We start from the raw sequence: 22,144 nt of genomic DNA, 5'->3' as shown, positions 1-22,144 counted from the left end.
AAAGAGAAAACCATGTTCTTGACGACACTGGAGTGAAAGACATCAAAAGTGTATTATGAATCCTTGCTATAAACATAAGCCGATACATTGGCCCAGCTACAATGAGTAATTAAGAGATCAGCTAAGGGCTGCTTGGGGAACGTACTTTGACAGCAGCAGCTACAGAACCTGAACCTGAACACAGGTTGTAACCCACGTCTGAGATCTTCCATGTTGCATTAACTGCTCCCTCACCTGGGTCCCTAACATTTCACACAAGCCTCAGCAGAGCGCTGAGTGCAGGTTTCTCCTCTTTTCCAGACCAGCAGCTCCTTTAGAGTTAGAGACCTTGCCCTAAGGCCCTGGAGAGTGTCTGGTTCATGGCAGGTATTCAAATATTGAGGCTGAGTGAACAGTCCACGTGTACCCGCTTAGCTCCTCCACTAGCAGGAGTGCCCATGATATGGGAAATACAGAATCCTCACCAAACGATCACAGCACCTACAGAAATGCATTCAGCCTCAGACACAAACTTTCTACATTCTCCAAGGGCCTGAACATGAAGTGTGACAGGAGCAAGGTTTTCTTCAAACCTCAAGCTTATTTCAGGTTTGTTTTTTCTTTGTTTGTTTTGTTTTGTTGAGACAGGGTCTCACTCTGTCGCCCAGGCTGGAGTGCAGTGGTTCATTGCAACTTTCGCCTCCCGGGCTCAAGCGATCCTTCCACCTCGGCCTCCCGAGTAGCTAGGACTAGAGGGCGCCACCATATTCGGCTAATTTTTGTATTTTTTGGTTGTCTTGGATCAATCACAATCCTGGGTTCTGTCACTAGGGAAGAAGGGAAGAATGGGTTGGCAATTGGGAATACAACTCACCATGTTTGGCCTGGCTGGTCGAACTCCTGACCTCAAGTGAGCCGCTCGCCTCGCCCTCCCGAAGCGCTGGGATTACAGTCGTGAGCCACCGCGCGCGGCCATATTTCAGTTTTCAGTCAGCTTTCTCCTCCCTCGGGCTTCACCTGGGACTTCAAACTACCTCCCCAGATACCCGGATAATGCTCGCAACACCCGGGTAATTCACGCTCACTCTTCAGTTCTTTTCTACGTCAGCTCCTCAATAAGCACCCCTCACCTGCCCCCTACCCCAGGTCTGGATCAGGTGACCCTCTGCGCGCAGGCTCAGTAGGCCTCTGACCGCCTCCGCTTGGTTGTGTTCTAATCGCCCATTGGTCGTTTTTCTTTTCTAGACTGTTAACTCCATGAGGGCAGGAGGTAATCTTGTTCTCTCGTCCCCACGGCTTATGACGCCGCCTGGAGCTTAGTAAGGGCTCAACATTTTGGAATAAATTCAAGAGTGGCGTGTCCCCACAGTGGCTGTGCTGACTGGGCCGTGCGTCACCCGCACAACATCTCCTATCTGGAGAATTCCAGCCTTAGGCCCCAGTCTCCCCTCAGCTGAGACTTGGGACTCTGTACCCGGGAGGCGCGCCCGGCAACTTGGGACCCGCCTCCAGGGTCCCAGAGCGACCCCGCCCGCCCGGGCCGTGTTCCTGCCGCGGGGTGGCCGCGGCTCCCAGGCAGGAGCCTGCGAGCAGGTGGGGGCGGCGGCCCCGCCTCCGTGTCCCGGCAGCACCAGAGCTGGCGGCCGGGGAGCAAGCCGGGCGCACCGAGTATAGCTCGGCGGTAGCGGCGCCGCCTGGAGCACGGGAGCTGCGGGACGGAGCCCAGAGTCGGAGGCGGCAGCTGCGAAGACGTCGGCCGGAGCTCGAGTCCAGTCCAGCCCCCGGCTCCGCCACCTGCAGGTATCGGCTCCCCGCGCGGGTGTGGGTCGGTGCCCGAGGGTGGAAGGAACCGGCAGTGTCGCGGCAGCCGCCCTGGCCGGTCCCGGAGCAGAGTGGCCAGGCCCGGGACAGGGATCCTGCGCGCGTGGGAGGGCCGGGGTACCCAAGCTGGGCTGCAGTCCCGGGCCCGGGACGTCGTCGATGTGCTGCGCGGCGCTCACGCCCCCTACCCGCACCCTGCCGCGCCTCCCGGGCCGGGCCGGAACCGCACCGCGGGATGGGGAGCGAGGTCACCGAGGGGTAGTCTGATGACTTCCCCGGACCGGACTCTTCGGTGAGCAGCCCCTGGCGCCAAGGCCGCCTCGGCCTGGTCCTTCGCGACGCTGTCTCTTTTCCGCTTCACCCCCAGAACAAAAGGCTGGGGTCTCGCTGGGGAGGGGGCTGTCGCGGGAAGAGCCGGGGCTGAGTAAAGGAGAACTAGGAAATTGCAGAACCGGAGGTGGCCTGGGGGATACAGAAGGAGCCCACTAGTGAGGAAACCAACTCCAGAGATGTGAAGTGACTTGTCCAAGGTCACACAGCTCCTGGAGGCAGAGCACAGGTCTCTGGACGCCCCTCCTGGTACTCATCTCCAAGCCCCTGGCGTCAGTAGTCAGACTGTGCTCCAGAAATGTACACTTGGCCACAGATGGGTTTAGGGTCCTTTGGAGGATTGGCGGTGGGGGGTGGGTAGGTAGGTGGCAGAGCCGATTTCCCCCCGGCCCCTGACACGCACTCCCTGGAGGTGGCGGGCAGGACCGCTACCCGGCCCTGGACCTGGAGGAGCGCGGCCCGGGCCCCCGTGGGTAGCCAGGCACCGGCTCTCAGGAACAGCGCCTTTGGAGGGTGGCGTGCCAGCCGCGTAGGTGTGCCCGTGGCGGGCGCCTGGACGGCGTGGGGACAGTGTGTGCGCCTCCCCTGGAAAGAAGTTCTGCAAGGAAAGGTTGGGAGAGCGGTTCCAGGCGCCTTGGGACAGTCTGGCAGATCCCTGATACTCAGGGCGCTTTGTAACTGGCTGCACTGGGGAAGAAACTTACTCTGTAGCAGGAAGTTAGTCTGTCCCTTCGCATCTGTGCCTCGGGTCCTTGGCTGTAAATGAGGGCCTTGTTTAGCATGACCTGTGTGATATATTAGAAGGTTTGTGCCCCTCCACTTCCTCCTTTCCAGAATCTTTTCTCACTTCAGAGGCAGGATTGGGAGTGCATTTCTTGTGGCCAGCATTGATAGTTATCACTGGGACTCCTGCCTGCCTTTAATTTTTTTTTTTTAACTTTATCATTACGGAAGAGGTCAGAAGAGAGATTCTTTTGGGGCCTTGCAAGGAGATAAACTCTTTGCAAAACCAGGGGTCAATACCTGGACAGGACACGAGGAAGGCTTCTGGGATGCTAGAAATGCTTCTTACCTTGATCTAAGGCGTGGCCACACAGGTGTACACATACAAAAATTACTGAAGTTATACCCTGGAGACTTGCACACTTGACTTAGGTCAATTCTGCCTCAATGAAAAAGTAAAAATGTCTTAGTCCACTCATTGTGATAACACACAGATTGCTGCGATTTTCCAGCTAATGCATTTTAGAGATACATTTAAAAACCACAAAAACCAAATTAGAAAAGAAGTGGCAGGTCAGGGGGCGGGGAGCAAAAGAAAGTTAAGAAGTAACTGGAAATGAAACATACACTGCAGATGCCTTTAGGTGCATCACCTCCTGTGATTTGCAGCAGTTAACAGAGATATTGTTATTGTGCCTTTTTTCCAGATGAGAGAATAAAAAATCACGGAGGTTGAATTACTTACTCAGGGTAAGAGCCTGGGTACACAGAATTCACATTCTAGACAGGGAACCTTCAACAGGCAATTTGTGGCCACCTGAATGGGGCAGAGCGGTCCCGGTGACAGAGACTTGTAGGCTGGCTTCCTGCCATTGCCCCCTTTTTGTTCCTTTTAGGAGTCTCTGTTTTCACATAATTGTGAATGTGACACTGTGTCACAGATTGCAGTTAGCCAGCAGCAGAAGGAATGGAGGAAGTGTGTGTGTGTGTATGTGTGTGTGTGTGTGTGTGCGTGTCTAAGAACATACAGTTATAAGAACAGGGGAAAGCCAGCTGGTCTAGCCTGGCAACACTCTTTTTAGGAGACTTATTGTTCAGAAACCATATAGTACAGGTTGTGAGTTTGCCGTCACTCAAACACATACACAAAGAATAAAGAATATGACCTAGAAAAGACCCAAGAAAACAAAATGTGATTAACTCTAGAGGGAAACATAGAATTTTCACCAGGGAGGCACGGTCAACTTTTTTACTTTCTCGAATTTATAAATATGTTTATTAATGTTGAATTTTTAAAAAACCTACACAACTCAGCAAAAGGAAGGACATGTGTTTTCTAGTAAACGTGTTATAAATATTTAACATATTTGAACTTTGGTGCAGAAATATTTAAAACATTAGGGTACAGTAGCATTAAATCTACAGAGAAATCCTGAGAATTTTGTCCTAACGTGTGGTCTTCTAGCGATTTTTTATACTTCTGCCTAATATTCAGAAGTTAAAGAGGTAGAAATGTGTTTGTTTTACTGGCGAGTTTCAAGTTGCAGAGTTGAATGTTTGTCTTAGGAAGTTTTGGTGTAAGGAACCTGGGTTAAGGGGAGCAATTTAGAAAGATCTCTGGGCAAGTCCCCTCCGCCCAGTGCCACTGAGCATGGATCTGCATCACAAAGTTATCTTTAGGCAAGTTGTGCCTTGTCACAGTAGTGCTTCTGCCATCTGGCTGCTGGAATATTTAGAAAAGAATCGTAATGTTTGACTGACTTTGCCGACAGTATGACAAAACAAACTTCGATGGGGAACTATTAAATATGAGTTAGAGTTGGTGAGAAAATGATTAATTGCTTGTTTTTTTTTTAGCCACTGTACAAAACTGAAGAGACATGCCTTTCCCCAGCCTATGCTGGGCCTGGGCAGCACATGTGTTCTCTCACTGGCTTCGGCCAGTAGTGCGCTTGAAACTCCCCCTTTGCAATTCTAACTGGATCTTTCCTTAGACCTGTTCAAGAGGGAACCCGACCGTTATGCAGCCGGGGAATTGTGTAGTGAACTGTGGTGTTCAAGTGCCAAAGAGATAAACTAAAGCAGAGTGAATGTGACAAAATTGCCCAGTGGGCATTATGTGGGCCAGGCACTGTGGAGGAAGATTTTCAAGTGTATCTTGAAGGAATATTCATCCTATGTGGGTGGCATATTCCAGCTAACACCACATCTAGGTTGGTGTCATCCAGGAGAGAATGCCAGGCCTGCCCATGGACTGTGAGAGTCAGCTCCTGGTTAGCTAGGAGGAGGCAGTAGTCAGCCTCAGCGCTTGAATTTCTGAGAACGTGAGTCAGTGTGAGTGCATGTATGTGTCTGAGCAAGGTGCCCAGGTTGCCATCCACTATTTCTTAAGAGCTAATGGCTAGCTAGCCCTGGCCAGGGCTAGGCTAGGAGCTTTATATGTAGGACGTCACTACAACAGCCCTATAGGGAGCTGATTCTTCTTACTTCGTTATCAAAGGGGAGACAGAGGCCAAAGGCTGGCTTACTGTCAGAATAATCATGTCGCACCTTGCTCTGGTCTTTTCTCAGTTCACTTATAACCCCAAGGGGTCCCAAACCTACCTGACTCTGTCTCATTGCACCTGAGCTCCTGGAAGGCAGGATCTGTGTTCACTTCATCTCCATTCCCAGCACCTGCCCCATGCCTGGGTACTTCCTAAAGGTTGTTGGAAGAATAAATGACTGTAAATGGATGAATTCGTAATTGTGTGAGTGAATGAATGAATGAATGAATATCTGGAGTATGTTCCAAGATCAAAAGCCAATTATTTGTTTTGTTTTATCTGTTTTTAGCTTTCACTGTCTCATTCCCTTTTGTTGATATGGCTCATCAGGCATAATTGTATAGATGAGATTTACAATAGGTATCTCCTTTAGGGCTCAGCCTATAAAATCAGAAAGCCTCTGCCTCTTTAACAAATTATTTCTTCTTTTGTATAACTTATGTAAGTCAGAATACCTGGACTATTTTGCATGAATCTTGCATGCATCAATTATGTACTGTATGATCTTGGACAAATTACCTACTCTCTCTGTGTTTTTGTTTTCTTATCTACAAAATGAGGATAATAATAGTATTTGTCTCATATTTAAGGCTAATAAGATAAATTTATTCTGTTTTTTGTTTGTTTGTTTGTTTGAGACAGGGTCTTGCTCTTTTGCCCAAGCTAGAGTGCAGTGGTTTGATCATAGCTCACTGCTGCCTCCAACTCCTAGGCTCAAGTGATCCTCCCACCTCAGCCTCCTGAGGAATTGGAACTGTAGGCACATGCCACATGCCTACCAAATTTTTTTTTTTTTTTGAGGCAGAGTTTCGCTCTTGTTACCCAGGCTAGAGTGCAATGACGCGATCTCGGCTCACCACAACCTCCGCCTTCTGGGTTCAGGCAATTCTCCTGCCTCAGCCTCCCGAGTAGCTGGGATTACAGGCATGCGCCACCATGCCCAGCTAATTTTTTGTATTTTTAGTAGAGACGGGGTTTCACCATGTTGACCAGGATGGTCTCAATCTCTTCATCTCGTGATCCACCTGCCTCGGCCTCCCAAAGTGCTGGGATTACAGGCATGAACCACTGCACCCAGTCCGCCCACCTCATTTAAAAAAAATTCTTTTTGTAGAGACAGGATCTCACTATACTGTCCAGGCTGGTCTCAAACTCCTGGATTTAAGCAATCCTCCCACCTAAGCCTCCCAAAGTGCTAGGATGACAGGCATGATCTGCCTTGCCCAGCCATAAAATAGATTTTATACTTAGGACAGTGCCTCATTGATAGCAGTGTTCAGTCAATTAGCCATTATTATTTTTATTATGAGGATGATCTGATGTTTTTAAAAATTGTTTGCCTTAAATGATCCATGTTCCATAAAGTGTTCAAAGAGTTTACAAAAATAGACAGTAAACAACATGAAATCAATAGATAATGAAACTGAGGTCAAGGGAACACACTGGTTAGAAAGTGAGATAAAGTCAGAGGTCGTTTACAGAACCAGAATAGATCATTAGGTGTGGATAGTTTTCAGAGGTGGGAGTAAAAATTTGTCAGAGCTTCCTAGCGGCCAAAACAAAAAAGAAAACATAAATAGTTACCTGATCCACAGTGGCCGTGAGATAAAAACAGATCAGTTACACAGCTTTTCCTGGTCCTGAAACCTTGGATAACTTTCTCCTGGCAGATCTTCAGTGCACTCACTGTTGCCATAGAGACCTAAGTCTTCAACATCATCTTTGCCATAAAGACAATGGAAGTGTTCTGGTAGAAGGCAAAAGGAAGTGTTTCCTATAACTTTATTGACTGCAGTTCTGGAGATATAATCCCACACAGCTCAGTAAAAAGCTCTTTGCAGGGCCAAAACACTGTGGTTCAGAGACATTCTGTATTCTTAGCTATGTTTACTGAGTGTGTGGAAGAGCCAAAAGAGTCTTCCTCCAAAGATTGTAATTCTTGTGAGAGTCAGGTAGTGAACTATCTCATCTTTAAGAACTTTGGATCTGGCTGAAGCCATTTAAATGAGTCAGAGCAGTTTACCTCATCCAGGAAAAGTCCAAAGGATGTCAGTGTGCACATGAGCTCGTTAACAGATGATTACGTCTTCATGAATTTTCTTAATACTGGCAGTCCATAATTTCCCTTTAGCTGCAAATTTTTATCACCTATTTGGGAAAAGGAAAATTCCAGTGCTAGAAAGCACAAATGATATCTTATTTTAAAACATTTTTTATTGTTGAAATAATAGTGGTCATGTCTTTTTAGCTCCCCCACTCCCATATGTATATCCAGATGTGAATTGTATCAGCTGCCAAAGCAAACAAAACAAAGCCAGTGCACACATCCGAATCTGGCTTAAACAGATTTGTTTATCTTGTGGAACTAGACTACCAAGAAAGTCAGTCTAGGGCCTGTGCAGAAGCAATCTGAGACCAGTCTCCATCCATCTTCCTGCTTCACCACACTTAGCCTATAGGACATCATTCTAAATCTGGTTGCCTCATGGTGACAATATGGCTGTGGTATCTCTAGGCTTCTATCTGCAGTCTAGGTAAGAAAAAAAGGAAGGTGCAAGTATATAAAAGAATTAATGTCCTTCTATTAGGGAGGTTTCACCTTTTTATTCAGCAAGTGATGCACTCCCTAGGACTTCCACCTACATCTCATTGGCCAGAACAGTGTCACAGAGTTGCTCTAAATATATAAGAGTCTAATAAATCAAATATTTTTAGCTGGGTAAATTGCAACCCCATCACTCAAATTAGGGGTTCTGCTGTGAGGAAGAAGAGGAAATGGTTATTGAGTAGGCAGCTAGCAGTATCAGCCACCTGACTGACTTCCATTATTAGCCATGTCTCTGACTTAATTAGAAATTACGGAAGGTGACTCAGTAATTTTAAATGTTGTACTTTTCTAGATCTTCATGGGATTAGTGTTAGAGAATGAAATGCACCGAACTGCCTCTGTAAAGATTCCTAAATTGTTATTGCCAGCCTTGCTTCTTCTCTGAAATTCAGATCTAAATTTCCATTTGCCAAAAGCACCTCAAACTCAGAATGTCTCTAATTAAAGTCTCTTCTCCCTGCTCATTGGCCACCACTTCCTACTCTCTCCTCCATCTCCTTGTTTAATACTAAATTGTCTTGACCACCCCGTGGGGTCATCCCAGGCCCTTTCTTCTTCCCCAATCCCAGACATTCAATCTGATTTCCTCCTTGGCTCTATCCCATTGCTGTAACACACTCTGATTTAAATAAATACCCATCCTCACTCATGTGGGTCCCCAAATTGATATACCTGTTTGCTCTTCCCTCTCCCTACAATTCAGTTTCCACATATAGCCCCAGGGTGCTGTTTTTAGAACACTGATGTCTAACAACATCTTTTCTCTCTTTAAAAACCTACAAAACAAAGCCCTAAAACCCAGCTCTTGACAACCTGGCTCTGTAAGCTCCCTGCCACAGCCCCCATGACCTCACACAGGGCAGAACGCTGCTCATACCCTCCCCTGCTTCATCATGGAAGGCCTGGCTCAAACATTTCTTCCTTATACATTTCACTTGTCCATAACTTATGGCACAGGTAATTAACTTTTCATGTATGTTTCCAAACTACTTTGTTTCTACTCATATTTTTTGCCCTTGATTCTTTTTTCCCTGATATTAATAATGCTACACCAGTTTCTTTTTCTTAAAAATCTGTTTTCTTGAGCTATAATTCACATACCTTAAGATTCACTGTTTTAAAATACACAATTTCATTGGTTTTTAGGATCTTCACAGTTGTGCAACCATCGCCATTATTTAATTCCAGACATTTTCATCACCCCAAGAAGAAACCTGTAGATAGTCACTTCTCATCTCCCTCCCCTCAATCCTTGACAACCACTAATCTATTTTTTATTTCTACAGACATTTCCTATAAATAGAATCTTATAGCACATGGCCTTTTTGGTAAAATAATTTTTTTTTTTTTGAGACAGGGTTTCACTCTGTCACCTAGACTGGAGTCCAGTGGTGCTATCACAGCTCACTGCAGCCTCAACCACCTAGGCACAGGTGATTCTCCTACGTTAGCCTTTCAGGTAGCTGGGACTACAGGCACATGCCATGACACTCAGCTCATTTTTGTAATTTTTGTAGAGATGGGGTTTTGCCATGTTGGCCAGGCTGGTCTTGAACTCCTAGGTAGGCGATCCATCTGCCTCCACCTCCCAAAATGAATTTAGTAACCTGTTTACAGTTATTATGATTACTCATATATTGGAACTTATTTTGTGTTTTCTTATATACCCTGTGCTTTATTATTACTTCTTTTTTTTTTCCTTTCCTTTTCTGCCTTCTCCTACAAAAGTGTCTGATACATAGTAACCCTCAATAAGTGTAACAAGCTAGTATTTGTGGGCAGGAACCATGTAGCTATGAATTTAATTATTCATCAAATATTTATTGATTACCTGCTACTCGTGTTTATGGTTTTGCTGCATGGCTAGTTTAGTGCCTAATAGATAGAAGAAGTGCAGTGCGTATTTGCTGCATTGCAGGGACTGTGCAGAAACTGATGTGCCTGTCAAAGGCTCTGGGGAGTTGTGGAAAGCACATAGGCTTGGGATCAAATTCACTTGGGTTTGATCTGATTTTGTCACATCCTAGCTATTTGATCTTGGGTGATTACATCTTTGAGCCTTCATTTCCTCATCTGTGAAATGGGGATGATAACATCTGTAGTGAAGAGTTGTTTTGGGGGATGAAAGATAGTTTTGTAAGTGACAATCAGAAGTGCTAGTGTAGGGAATATGCTCAGTGTTTTTCTTAGTGAACTGTTTAACAAAGCACCCTCCCAACCATGTACATTAGTATTAAAACACCAACCATGACTGCCCAGAGAAAAAAGTTGTAGTCAAAAATGAAACTGGCCCCCTTCCTATGTGACTGATGTAACTTACTACTGCCCTGTGAAAGCAGGGGACATTTTTCTCTCATGTGGTAGAACCAAGGAAAAGAAGCAAACATGTATTCTTCTTCCTTTTCATAACAAATTGATTTTAGTTCTCCAGTGCCCCTTAAAGCTTTCATTTATTCTAACACTCGTTTAAACATTTCAGTGCAACATTTTTGTTTCAGTCATGCTTCTCTCCAGTGATTCAGAGGAAAAGTAAAGTAGTTTCAGAAATAGGTAAGACACTACCTAGAAAGAGACAAGCTTAGCAAGCTTGAAGACAGGATATTTGGAAATACACAGTCCGAGGAGACAAAAGAAAAAAACAACAATAAGACAAGACAAGCAAGGGACCATTTTTCCTGAGCTTAAAATTCACTTTCCCCACATTTTAAAAGCTTTTGCTCAACTCTTTGTTGCTGTTGTTCTGGTTTTCACCCAAATGTGTATGTACTGAGGTTTTAGAAATTTTCTTGCAGACATAGAAGGAAGGCTAAAGAGTAGTATGGGTTTATGCCTCTTGTCTTTCCTGGCTCATGGATGCTCAGTGAGTTTTAAGTGATGGTGTTTGATCTGCACTCATTTTGACAGTATCCATATAAATTATGTATGTCTAAAAAAGATGGGCCAAAATACCTATCCGTAGGATCTAGGAGTGCAGTATTTTGCTCTGGGGGAACAGAGCCTCCAGGTGTTATTTCAGACCTGTGCACCTTCTCGCCAGCATGCTTGTGTTCTCACAGGCAATAAATGACAAGGGTCAGCTACAGCTGGAACCAACTTACAGATGATCCATGTCTAATACAGCATCATGTCTTAAAACCATTCCTTTTTGTGCATTAACCGTGTGATAACAGAAGAATTAAACGGTAGGGGTTATGACTGGTTTGGTGAAAATTATTTTATTTTGCTCTTGCCTATTTTCCTAGTGCACTTGGCCGGTCACCTCTAACTTGTGGATGGCTGTGGCAGTGATTTTGGCTGTCCCAGGAAGTCTGTGTGCAGGGCCAGCACAGCAGATCCCACCCTCTGTGCTGAGCCTTGCTCTTGATGGCTCCATCAGCTGCTCATTTGGACCAAATCATCAAGACCACTATAATCTTTTTCTTTATTTATTTTCTATTTGTCTTTTAGGTGTAAAGAGATCTAATTCAGATAGTTCAAAGTATATTTAAAAATACTTCTTCATAGTTATCCCAAATAAAGTGTTTCTCTGAGGTAGTAATCTTGAACTTTCACTTATTAATTGGTTTTTTGAATAAGTAATAATGCAAATGATACTTCAAGAAGTGTAAAAAGGATGCACACTGTAAAATATCTCCTCTATTCTATCCTCAGACCACCTAGTTATGCATTCTTCCAGAGAAAAGGCATACTCTTTCTTTTTATTATTATTATCATCATGTTTTTAGAAACAGTCTCTCTCTGTTGCCCAGCTGGAGTGCAGTGGCCTGCCTGATCATGCCTCACTGCAGCCTTCAACTCCTGAGTTTAAGCCTCAGCCTCCTGAGTAGCTGGGACTACAGGTGCATGATCTAATTTTTTTTTTTTTTTTTTTCTTGGTAGAAATAGGGACTTGCTTTGTTGACCAGGCTGGTCTTGAATGTTAGGCCTCAAGTAATCCTCCTGCCCCCTCTTTCCAAAGTGCTGGGATTACAGGTGTGAGCTACCATACCCAGCTGCATACTCATTCTGTAGACATTTCCTGCTGCCTGCTTTTTTTTTTTTTTTTTTTTTTTCACGTAATACAACCTGGAGATCATTCCAGGTTGGTACATACAGGGCTGGGCTGCCATATTCTTTCTAATAGCTACCTAGTATGTCAGTATAATGTATGAACCATAATTTAATAATTAGTTTTCAGTTGACAGGTATATACCCTATTTCCAGCCTCTTCCTATTAAAAAAATGCTGCAATTTTTGTTGCCGTACACATTATTTCTCACATATGAGAAAGAGCAATAAGATAAATTCCTAGAATTGAAATGTGCATTTTTAAATGTTGCCCATTACCCTTCACAGAAGTTGTGTGAATTTGTATTCCTACCAATAATTATGTGTCTGATTCCCTGCACTCTCTCCAACATATATATATATCAAACTTTTGATCTTTGCCAATTTGATAGGTGAAAGTGGTATCTGATTGTGGTTTTGACTAGCATTTTCTCATTAGGAATAATGTTGAGCGTCTTTGAATGTGTTCAAATCCAATTTGTATTTCCTTATCTGTAAACTGTTTAGGCCCATTTGTGTTTTCTATCAGGTTATTGATTTTTACTGTGGGTTTGTAGGAACACTTTATAGAGAAGATAAAACAACCATTTTACTGTAATTTTTATTTTACTGTAATTTTCCCCAGTTTGTAATATAACTTATTTTAATTTAATTTCCCTCCAATTTATAGTATGACTTTGGGCTTTATTTAATGTGGTTTTATGTATATAAATATATATTTATTGCTTTGCAAAAAAAGGCGTTTTTTTCTATCCATTTTAGAAAGGTCTTTCTGACTTGGAGATTTTTAAATTTCTCTCATACGTTTAGTATGATTATAATTTCCTTTTTTAGAAATTAAAAATTTGATTCCTTGGAATTTATTTTAATATAAGGCATGACATCTTTACATTGTTAGCTAACTTTATTTTTTTCCAAATTACTACCCAATTTTCTCAATACTTTTTGTTGATTAATTAATATCCCCCCATCCCGATATCCAGTGTCTTTCTTTTTTAAAACAATAACCAGAATTTCCAAAAATACTTAGGTCAATTTCTAGGCTCTCACGTCCATTACCATTATTGATTCTTCCTATAGCAATACCAAATGGTTTTAATGAATGTGGCCTTATTATTCGTTTCTTTAATCCAATGATTTTGTTTTTCCATGTAAACTCTGAAATCACCTTGCGTAGTTATAAAAAGCAAACAAGTTAGTATTTTCATTACGGTCACCTTAAATTCATACATTAATATAGAGAAAATCAACTTTTGTATGATATTTAGTCTTCCTGCCCAAGACTAAAATGTGTTTTTCCATGTCCTCACTGTTTCTCGGTAGTGTTTTGAAGTTTTATTACATGTCTTTGCATATTTTGTTAAGTTTATGCTTAGGTATACTTTTTTAAGTTGTTATTGTGAACACAATTATTTCCTCACAATATTTCCTGGCAGTTATTGTTTATATACAGGGATACTTTTTGGAGTTTATTGGTTTCGAAGAGCTTCCTTTTTGAATTACTGTATTAATTAAAATAATTTTCCTGCCAGTCACAGTGGCTCACGCCTGTAATCCTAACATTTTGGGAGGCCGAGGCAGGTGGATCCCCTGAGTTCAGGAGTTCGAGACCAGCCTGGCCAACATGGCGAAACCCCATCTCTATTAAAAATGCAAAAATTAGCTGGGTTTGGTGCCACGTGCACCAAAGCTACTCAGGAGGCTAAAGTAGGAGAATCGCTTAAACCTGGGAGGTGGAGGTTGCAGTGAGCCAAAATCGCACCACTGCACTCCAACCTGGGAGACAGAGCAAGACTCTATCTCATACATAAATAAATAAAATAATTTTCCTATGGATTCTTTTAGGTTTTCCGTGTATGTTGCTCGTATTTTTTGGAAGAAAAACATGATAATTGAGCCTCCTTCCATTCAATTATTATATAATTTAGTTATTTATTTTATCTAATTGAATTGACTACTAGCTCTAGGATAATGATAACTAGTAGTGACAATAGTGGACATTCTTGTCTTGTTCCTGACTTTAATTGGAATTTGTTTAGTCTTTCTCCATTTGCCATAATGTATTTTGAGTTATGTTATAGATATTTAGGGGCAGCTATGGAGATGACTGTATGATTTTCTTGTTTTATGACCCTAATATATTGAGTCATATCAGTAGATTTTCTAGCATTAAGACATTTTGCATTTAAACCTTACTTGGTTGGCGTGTATTATTTTTAGTGTGTTGCTGAATTCTGTTCATTTATGCTTCTTATTTTGTTCTTCCATATTCATAAATGAGATTGGTCAGTAGTTTTCTTTTTTGTTTGTTCTGCTCTTTCTCAGATTTGGATCTGACTGCTACATGGTAATTAACTGCTTCTTAGAGTTTGGGCAGAATCCAGCCATATATCTTTCATACTTCTTGGTGGTGGATCTTCGACAACTTTAACTATTTCTTCCGTTTAGATGTTCTCTCTTGTCTTGGTTACTTTACTAACTCATATTTTCATATTCAGCTCTTCATAATAGTTGTCTATTTCAATCCAAGTTTTCAGATTTTTTTTTTACCTAGATTTGACCAAAATCTTTTAGTGTCTTCTATATCTATCATTATTTTCCATGTCTCTTGTTTTATTCTGTGTATCTGTGCTTTCTGTTTCTACCTTCCCTTGTTTGGTTAAGGTTAGATGATTACTTATTTTATTGTTTTTTGTTTTTCAGAGATTAAGCTGTTGTATATATTCATTTAAACATTTGTCTTTTTTCTAATTCCTAAATATCTGGTTTTTATAATTCACAAATAAATGTTAATTGCTTCTCTTCTGCTTCCTTTAGGTTTATATTACTGTTATTTTTGCATCTTGAGGGTTATTCTTTGTTTTATAAATATAATTATTTATAGCTATGACTTTTGCTCTGAATTTTTCATTAGCTGTATTCCATAGGTTCTGATATGCAATGCTTTCATTATCCTTATTTTCTCAGTACACATTAAGTGTGGTTTTCATATATTTTTGTTCCAAGAGCTGTTAAATAAAATTTAAAAGTTTCCAAGTAATAAAATTTTAAAAGTTTTCTTTGTATTTTTGTCATTTGATAGGATTGTGAACAGAGAATATTGTCTGTTCTATTTCTATGTTTTATAATTTATTGAGATTTTCTTTGCACTATCTACAGCTAACAGGTAGTCCCTTCCATGGCTGGTTTAGGGACACTTTAATATGTATCTTCTATATTCAGAATATATAGTCATATATTTCCCCCACCTTGCAATTATTTTATTTATATATTTTAAAACCTTACTTTTTTGATCCAATAAATATGACATGGACAGGGAGAGAACCGATAAAAATCTTGGTCTGAATATGGTTTTGCCTGCCTTTCCTTGAATAATATCCTGTAGTTTTGCTTTATTAATTTTGGTACTGCTATTTGGAACATAGATATTCATGGCTGCTAACTCAAACTTTGTATATTATTCCCTTTACTGTTATAAAGAATATTTCTTTGCCTTGTTTAATGGTTTTTATACTGATTTTAATTTTCTCTGTTTGAAATTAGGTGTGTATCTTTTACACAGTATATAGTTGAATTTGGTCCAGTCTAAGAAATTTCTCTCTTAATATGTGAGCTCTGCCTGTTTATGTGTATTGATATGACAGAAATGTTTGTTATCATTTTTGTTATGTGTTCTGTTTTCTATTTTTTATTGCTTAATTTGCTTTTTTACATGTCACTTAATGATCTGGTTTTTTCCTTGCTTTGTACCCATATATTTCATTTGGGAGACGTGCCCTATCTTTAATTCTTCTAGCAGTTACCTTTATAATGATAATCATCCTCTGTTGTTGTTTCTTTCAATTTAGAGAGTATCCACTGATTCCCTGACCTAAGCCATACTGAATATCCACTTCTTCTCACCTCCCCTCTACACCTTTCCAAACTTCCTTTCCACCATTCAATTCTAGTTGATATCATCACTTTTTTTAGTTTTTCTAAAACTACACCTTTTAATATACTTGACTTATACTCCCGTAAGAAATATATATGATTTATTAACTTTAAAGATATCTTTATTTATTAACTTTAAAGATAATATACTTGAGTATAATAGCCAAGGAATCAACATGCATATATCTCCCATTTTATCTTCCTTTTTCATCTGATAACTTTTACTAGTTATAGCTTTCCATTTTGCCATGATTAATGGTAGTTCCATTCCTTTCTGATAGCATAATTCCATAGGTGTTTCAGTCTTGATTCATCAGTTAATTCAATACTCACTGCCATTTCTTTGTCCCCACTTTCTCTCCTCAACTCTTAATTGACTGACATTTTTCCAGTAGTGGTATCTTCAATAAAATTTCAAGAAACATAAATTTTTCATGTTTAAAAACATTTGCCACTTGCCTTTTTACTACAATGACCGTTTGGCTGGATAGAAACTTTTAGGTCACACATTATCTCTCTGGGATATTATGTCATGGCTAATATGTCTCCAAAACCATGTGATTTTTCTTTGGATCCAATATACCTTTTATTTTATTTATTAATCAATTAATTTATTTTTGAGACAGGATCTCGCTCTATCACCCAGGCTGGAGTGCTATGGTTTGATCACGGCTCACTGCAGCCTCCACCTTCTGGGCTCAAGCAATCCTTCCATCTCAGCCTCTCAAGTAGCTGGGACAAGACACACGCCACCATGCCCAGCTAATTTTTAAATTTTTCTGTAGAGACAGGGCCCCCCTATGTTGCCTAGGCTCATGAACTCCCGGGTGCAAGTTATTCTCTCGCCTCGGCCTCCCAAAGTACAGGAATTGCAGTTGTGAGCCACTGTGCCTTGCCTTGTACCTTTAAATATACAGAATTAAATCTTACTTTTGAAAAGCATTCTTAAATTATATACTTGATAGTATGTATTTGAATATTTGTTCTCTTCCATTTGTTTCTGTCTTTTACTTAGGAAAACCAGTTTTTTTTAAATGTCTTTTACTCAGAAAAACCAGTTTTTTCATTTGTCTTCCATATCTAGCAGTTTCTCTCTAATCCTTTTAAACTCTTTGTCCATTTACATTTCATTCTGCTATTTTCTCAATCCTCAATGGTACTCAATGTGTTTTCAACAATACCTGTTTTCTTTGGGCTTCCTCTAGTGTCTTCATTTTTCTCTTTTACTTCTGCCATGTTATTTTTCATTCTCTATTATTTTGCTGTATCTCATGAGAGTCCTTATCTCTTTTCGTTGAGTCTTTGTTTTAAAAGGTTAATTATTTCATTAAATGCTTTGAGGTAATCAGTATATTTCTTGTCAGAGCTTTCATCTACTTTACAGCAGTATTTTTTCTAATAAACCTTCTTCATTTATCATCTGTTCTTTTCCAGTTTCTTTCCCTACTTTTTTCTTAGTTTTTTTGTATAGATCTTATACTGGTTCTCTTTTTCATTATTCATCTTGAAATGAGATGAACTCTTCTTGGACCAACTATTTTCAGATTTACTTGAGGAAATGACCATGGCAAGGTCTAGACCAGCAAGGATTATTTTTGGCTTAGGGAGGAACTCCTTATGATACACAGAGAGAAGTATGTGTGTTATACGACTCATTGAAATGCACATTTGTATCTGTGCCTGCAAATAATTTTGGACCCTCCATTCCCCAGCCAATAGAGAAGGGTAGCTTTAAGGCTGCCCAAGACTCGCTGTCTTCTTGGCCTACCTCATTCCTACGATGCCCCTACAGAAATGCCTTGCCTTTGCCATTGTCCCTCCTCCCTGGTGGGTCTAGGCTCTAAGATCAGTCCCACTGCCATCCTACACACTCTTTTCCATTATTCTAAACAAGAGTTGATGGATTTTCTTCACCAAGGTGCTAGTGCTTCCCACTTTGGAGAGCACTGCTCTGCAGGCTTTGTCTGAGGCCCAGAGCCACAAGTGTACCCTCTACAGTGTATCCACACCCTGTATTAGTTCATCCTGGGCAATGAGCAGTCCTGTCTCCTTCATTGAAGTGCAGAGTTACAGAGATACAGTTTTACCAAAGAAAATTTTCTTTTTCTTTATTATTTTGAGATGATTTCCAAGAAAAGGAAGAAACAGATATTTTTACTATCGTAAAACCAGAAGATCTTCTTGAACTTTATTTTGAAAAGTGGGTTTTTTAATCTAAAAATCTAAAAGCAAGCTGCCCCCTCTCTGCTGCTTTTTAGTAAGACCACTTCCATTTCCAAGAAGCCACCATATCCTTACTTTAAAAATTACATTTGGAAGAACTTTGTTTTTTGGAGAGGGTCATGTGCAATTTTTAATTTCTTTAATATTTATCTCAAAGCAGTACTCCTTTGCTCCTCATATTTATGCAACCTAGGAAAAAAGAAACACTACTTTTTTCTTGATAAAGAAATAAGTGGGAATTAAAGCCAGAATTAGAGACCAGTTTTCCCAGCTATCAAATGATTTCTGTTTGATTGCATTGCTTTGCATCACGCCAGAGAAGGCTTTTCTAGTGAGCACTGTAAGCTTTGAGAACCCAACATTCTTTTTTTTTTTTGAAATGGAGTCTCTGTCGCCCACACTGAAGTGCAGTGCCGCGATCTTGGCTCACTGAAACCTCCGTCTCCTGGGATAACCCCACATTCAGAATATATTTTATTCCCATGCTGATAATAAGGTCTACCATTGGACAGAAACTTTGACACTTCTCTTTCCTTTTTTGGTTCGTAATATTTTTCTTTAATAATCATTAAGATGATATCTCATTTCTAGACTCACATAGAACTTTCATAATGTTCTGCTGACAAGGTGTGTCTCCAGCTTCTGTGTGAGCCTGGTTCCTGATTTATATGCCATTGTCTTGATACAAAAACATCTCAGTGCCAAATGATATGGTTTGGATTTATATTCCTGCCCAAATCTCATGTCGAATTGTAATCCCCAACGTTGAAGGTGGGGCATGGTGGGAGGTGACTGGATCATGGGCGGTTTCTCATGAATGGTTTAGCGCCATCCCCTTATTGCTGTTCTCATGATGGTGAGTGAGTTCTCATGAAATCTGATTGTTTAAAAGTGTGCGGCACCCCCACCCCAGTCCTGTTCCTGACATGTAAGACTCCTGCTCCTACTTTGCCTTCTGCCATGAGTAATGCTCCCTGGATCCTCCCCAGAAGCAGAGCCTGTTAGGCTTCCTGTACAGCCTGTGGAACTGTGAGCCAATGAAACCTCTTTTCTTTATAAATTTCATTCTAAATTTCCCAGTTTCAGGTATTTATTTATAGCAACATGAGAACAGACTAATACACTAAAGCAACAGTATTTGACATTTAGCAATACCAATATCCCAAAGACATAGTTCCTATCTTTGAACCTTTGAGGAGCGCATGATCCAGTGAAGGGAGACACAGAGACATATAAAAAGAAAATTGGGCCAGGCAATTTTGAGGCCAGGCTAAGGCTTGGCTCCAGGGGGCAGAGCTTGCAGTGAGTGGTGCCACAGCACTTCTGCCTGGGTGACAGAGCAAGACTCTGTCTCACAAACAAAACAAAACAAAAATGAAAAAGAAAAAGAAAATTGCCAGAGTGCCTAGTACCATAATAAAAGTGTGACCGAAGTGCAGAGTGCTATAGGGGGAGTTAACCCTCCCAAAGGGAGAAGAAAATCAATGCAGAGAAGCTGGTACCTGAACACAGTTTTGCATATTAGTAGGTATTTTCTCCTAGATAGTAGGTATTTTCATAGTGAAGGCCATGACATGCAGTCTGAATAGCATGGACAAAGACTTAGAGATGTATTTTTCTTAAAAAAAAAAAGGGGGGGGTGGGGAGCTGTAAGAAAATGTCAGCAGTGTGAATGTGGTTAAAATGGAGGAGGCCCAGAACACAGTAAAGGATAGACATGGAGTTTGACGTCATAGTAAGGAGCCCAGAGAGGAGTACATGTTAAACCTGAGAATGACGCCATGGACTCTGAGAGGTCACACTTGCCAGTCAATTTGTGAGACTTGGCTATCATTGATGTGCTGGCTGTCTCAGGAAGGAATCTGCCTGGTAGTTGAGGTGAGGGAGGCTCCTTGCTGCAGGCTGTTTAAGGTTTTAGCCTAACTTCAAACTGGATGAGGGAGCCAGGGTATCCGAATCTGCTTATCCTGAAGCAGTAGGAATAAGGTTAAAGTGCTTAAACTAATCTAAAGTCGCACGCAAAACCTGGAAAGAAAGGATTTGTCTCTTCTTGTACCCCATGCCACCTCCAGTCAGCACATTATTTCCTCGATGATTTTTGCAACAATACCATTTTTGCAGTATGTACAATGTGAAAAGTTACCACCCTAGCTTTAAGAAAGTAAAAAACACCATCCGTATAAAATCTAGCATCATAACATAAAGAGGTGGTCATTCATTTTGTAAAATGGCTCATTATTTTATGATATTAATTGCAAGTTGCTGTTGAATGATAAACTCCCTTTTGTTAATGCATGCTGGGTGTAATACCTAGATGATGGGTTGATTGGTGCAGCAAATCACCATGGCACATGTCTCCCTATGTAACAAACCTTCACACCCTGCACATGTACCCCAGAACTTAAAGTAAAAGTTGAACGAAAAAAAAAATTAAGCTCCTTTTTGATGCTTAAGGCTTACCTTGATTTTCCAAAACGTAGAGATACCCTTTTTTAGAAGCATAACTGTTATATAAAATGAAGCTTACTCATGAATGTGTGATTAATATCATGTAATTTTAATAAACCTAGTTCTTAATTAGTTCAAGGATGGAAAAAAGAAAGATAGGAAATCAATATTTTCTCCTTTCACCCTTGGGAACCACACACATAATAATTTTTATGGAACTCAGCCATCATTTAAATGCCTGAGTTGGTGATAAATATTATTAATATCTTCATTTTTCCTTTCACCAAATACTGTTCAAAAATTAGAATGAATTCAATGAATGATCTGGGAACAAATCTGCATTTCAGTAAGAGTCCTATAAAAACCAATTTATGCGCTCATCTTAGTATGTGTGACATACTAGGATTCATATTAGATGTGGTTAAAGTATGTTTTCATTTTAGAATTCACATAGATAAACCCACATTGATCCTTTCAGCACTTCAGCAGATAATTAACTATAATACCCAGTTAGGGCTGAGCCGATTCAGTTTCTGGAGCCAGTGTCTGAGCTGGTGTTTCTCAGGTGTCAGAAGTCCTTCATATCGCCTGTGTGAGAGTGAATGGTTTCCCTTTCACTTTCACGTCATATTCAGTTCCAAGTACAGTAGCTATTTGCATGGACCCAGCCTGCTGAAATTAAATGAATCTACGTGAAAATGAGCCTTTTCAGTAGAGGCCACAACTTCTGACTCTGTGGGAGACAGAATGCTTTCGTCATCCTAGATGTGCTGCAGCAGGATTCTTCAAACTTGAGCGAGGATAAAACCCCGCTGTAGATAAGGTGCTTCCAGAGATTCTGCTTCAGTAGGTCTGCATGAAGACTGCTTTTCTTACAGCCTTTCACATTGGAGAGCTGCTTAGTGTGGCCCTGGATCCAGTGTTGGCCTCACCCAGAAGCTTGTTAGAAATGCAGAATCCCAGGCCCCAACCCAGACCTACCGAATCACCTGAATCAGAGCCTAAGTTTTTACAGGATCTCCAGTGACTCACCCTCCACTGGAGTTCGGTAAATACTACCCTAGATCAGTGTTCCCCAAAGCTTAGTTTAGGTGTTGCTAGAGAAACTGGAGATGAGTTTAGAGCGTATGTAAACATTTTTAAATAATGGTTGTGTTTATTCTTATTATTACCTTCCTTCTTCTTAATACCTTCCAAATGTTTATTCTTCCTGAGATCCTATGTTTATTCTTATTATTACCTTCCATTTATTCTATTATTACTTTCCATTGTTATAAACCAAGTGGTATTGATTTTCCACTTATGATAATAATTTAAAGTTTATTTTCCAAAATAAACGTATTTAACTAAAAGTGTGGCTTGATTTATAGTAAATGTTAAATAAATATGTGTTTATGTGGTATGTGGCTATCATAAAACCCATAAAAGTCATTTGTTGTATACAAGTGACCTAAGTTAGTATAGTGCTTAAGCGCCTGGCCTCTGG

General features: G+C 40.8%; 1 protein-coding gene across 2 annotated transcripts in view; it reads left to right on the top strand.

Annotated features, from left to right (window-relative positions):
- The first annotated feature begins 1,608 nt into the window (after nt 1-1,608).
- The window catches only part of WIPF3 (WAS/WASL interacting protein family member 3), a 108,066-nt gene continuing 87,530 nt past the window's right edge, over nt 1,609-22,144 (top strand). The window contains exon 1 of one of the 2 annotated variants that reach the window (XM_064380522.1): nt 1,609-1,779. The gene's annotated coding sequence lies outside the window, so the exon portion shown is untranslated. The remainder of the gene's footprint in view (nt 1,780-22,144) is intronic. The other variant, XM_064380523.1, reaches the window with a different exon arrangement.

Source organism: Aotus nancymaae, unplaced genomic scaffold (assembly GCF_030222135.1).
Source record: "Aotus nancymaae isolate 86718 unplaced genomic scaffold, 86718_ANA_hifiasm-v0.15.2.pri h1tg000025l, whole genome shotgun sequence".
NCBI classification, from domain to species: domain Eukaryota; kingdom Metazoa; phylum Chordata; class Mammalia; order Primates; family Aotidae; genus Aotus; species Aotus nancymaae.
The sequence above is the reverse complement of the archived record's forward strand: the minus strand, read 5'-3'. Positions and strand labels throughout refer to the sequence as shown.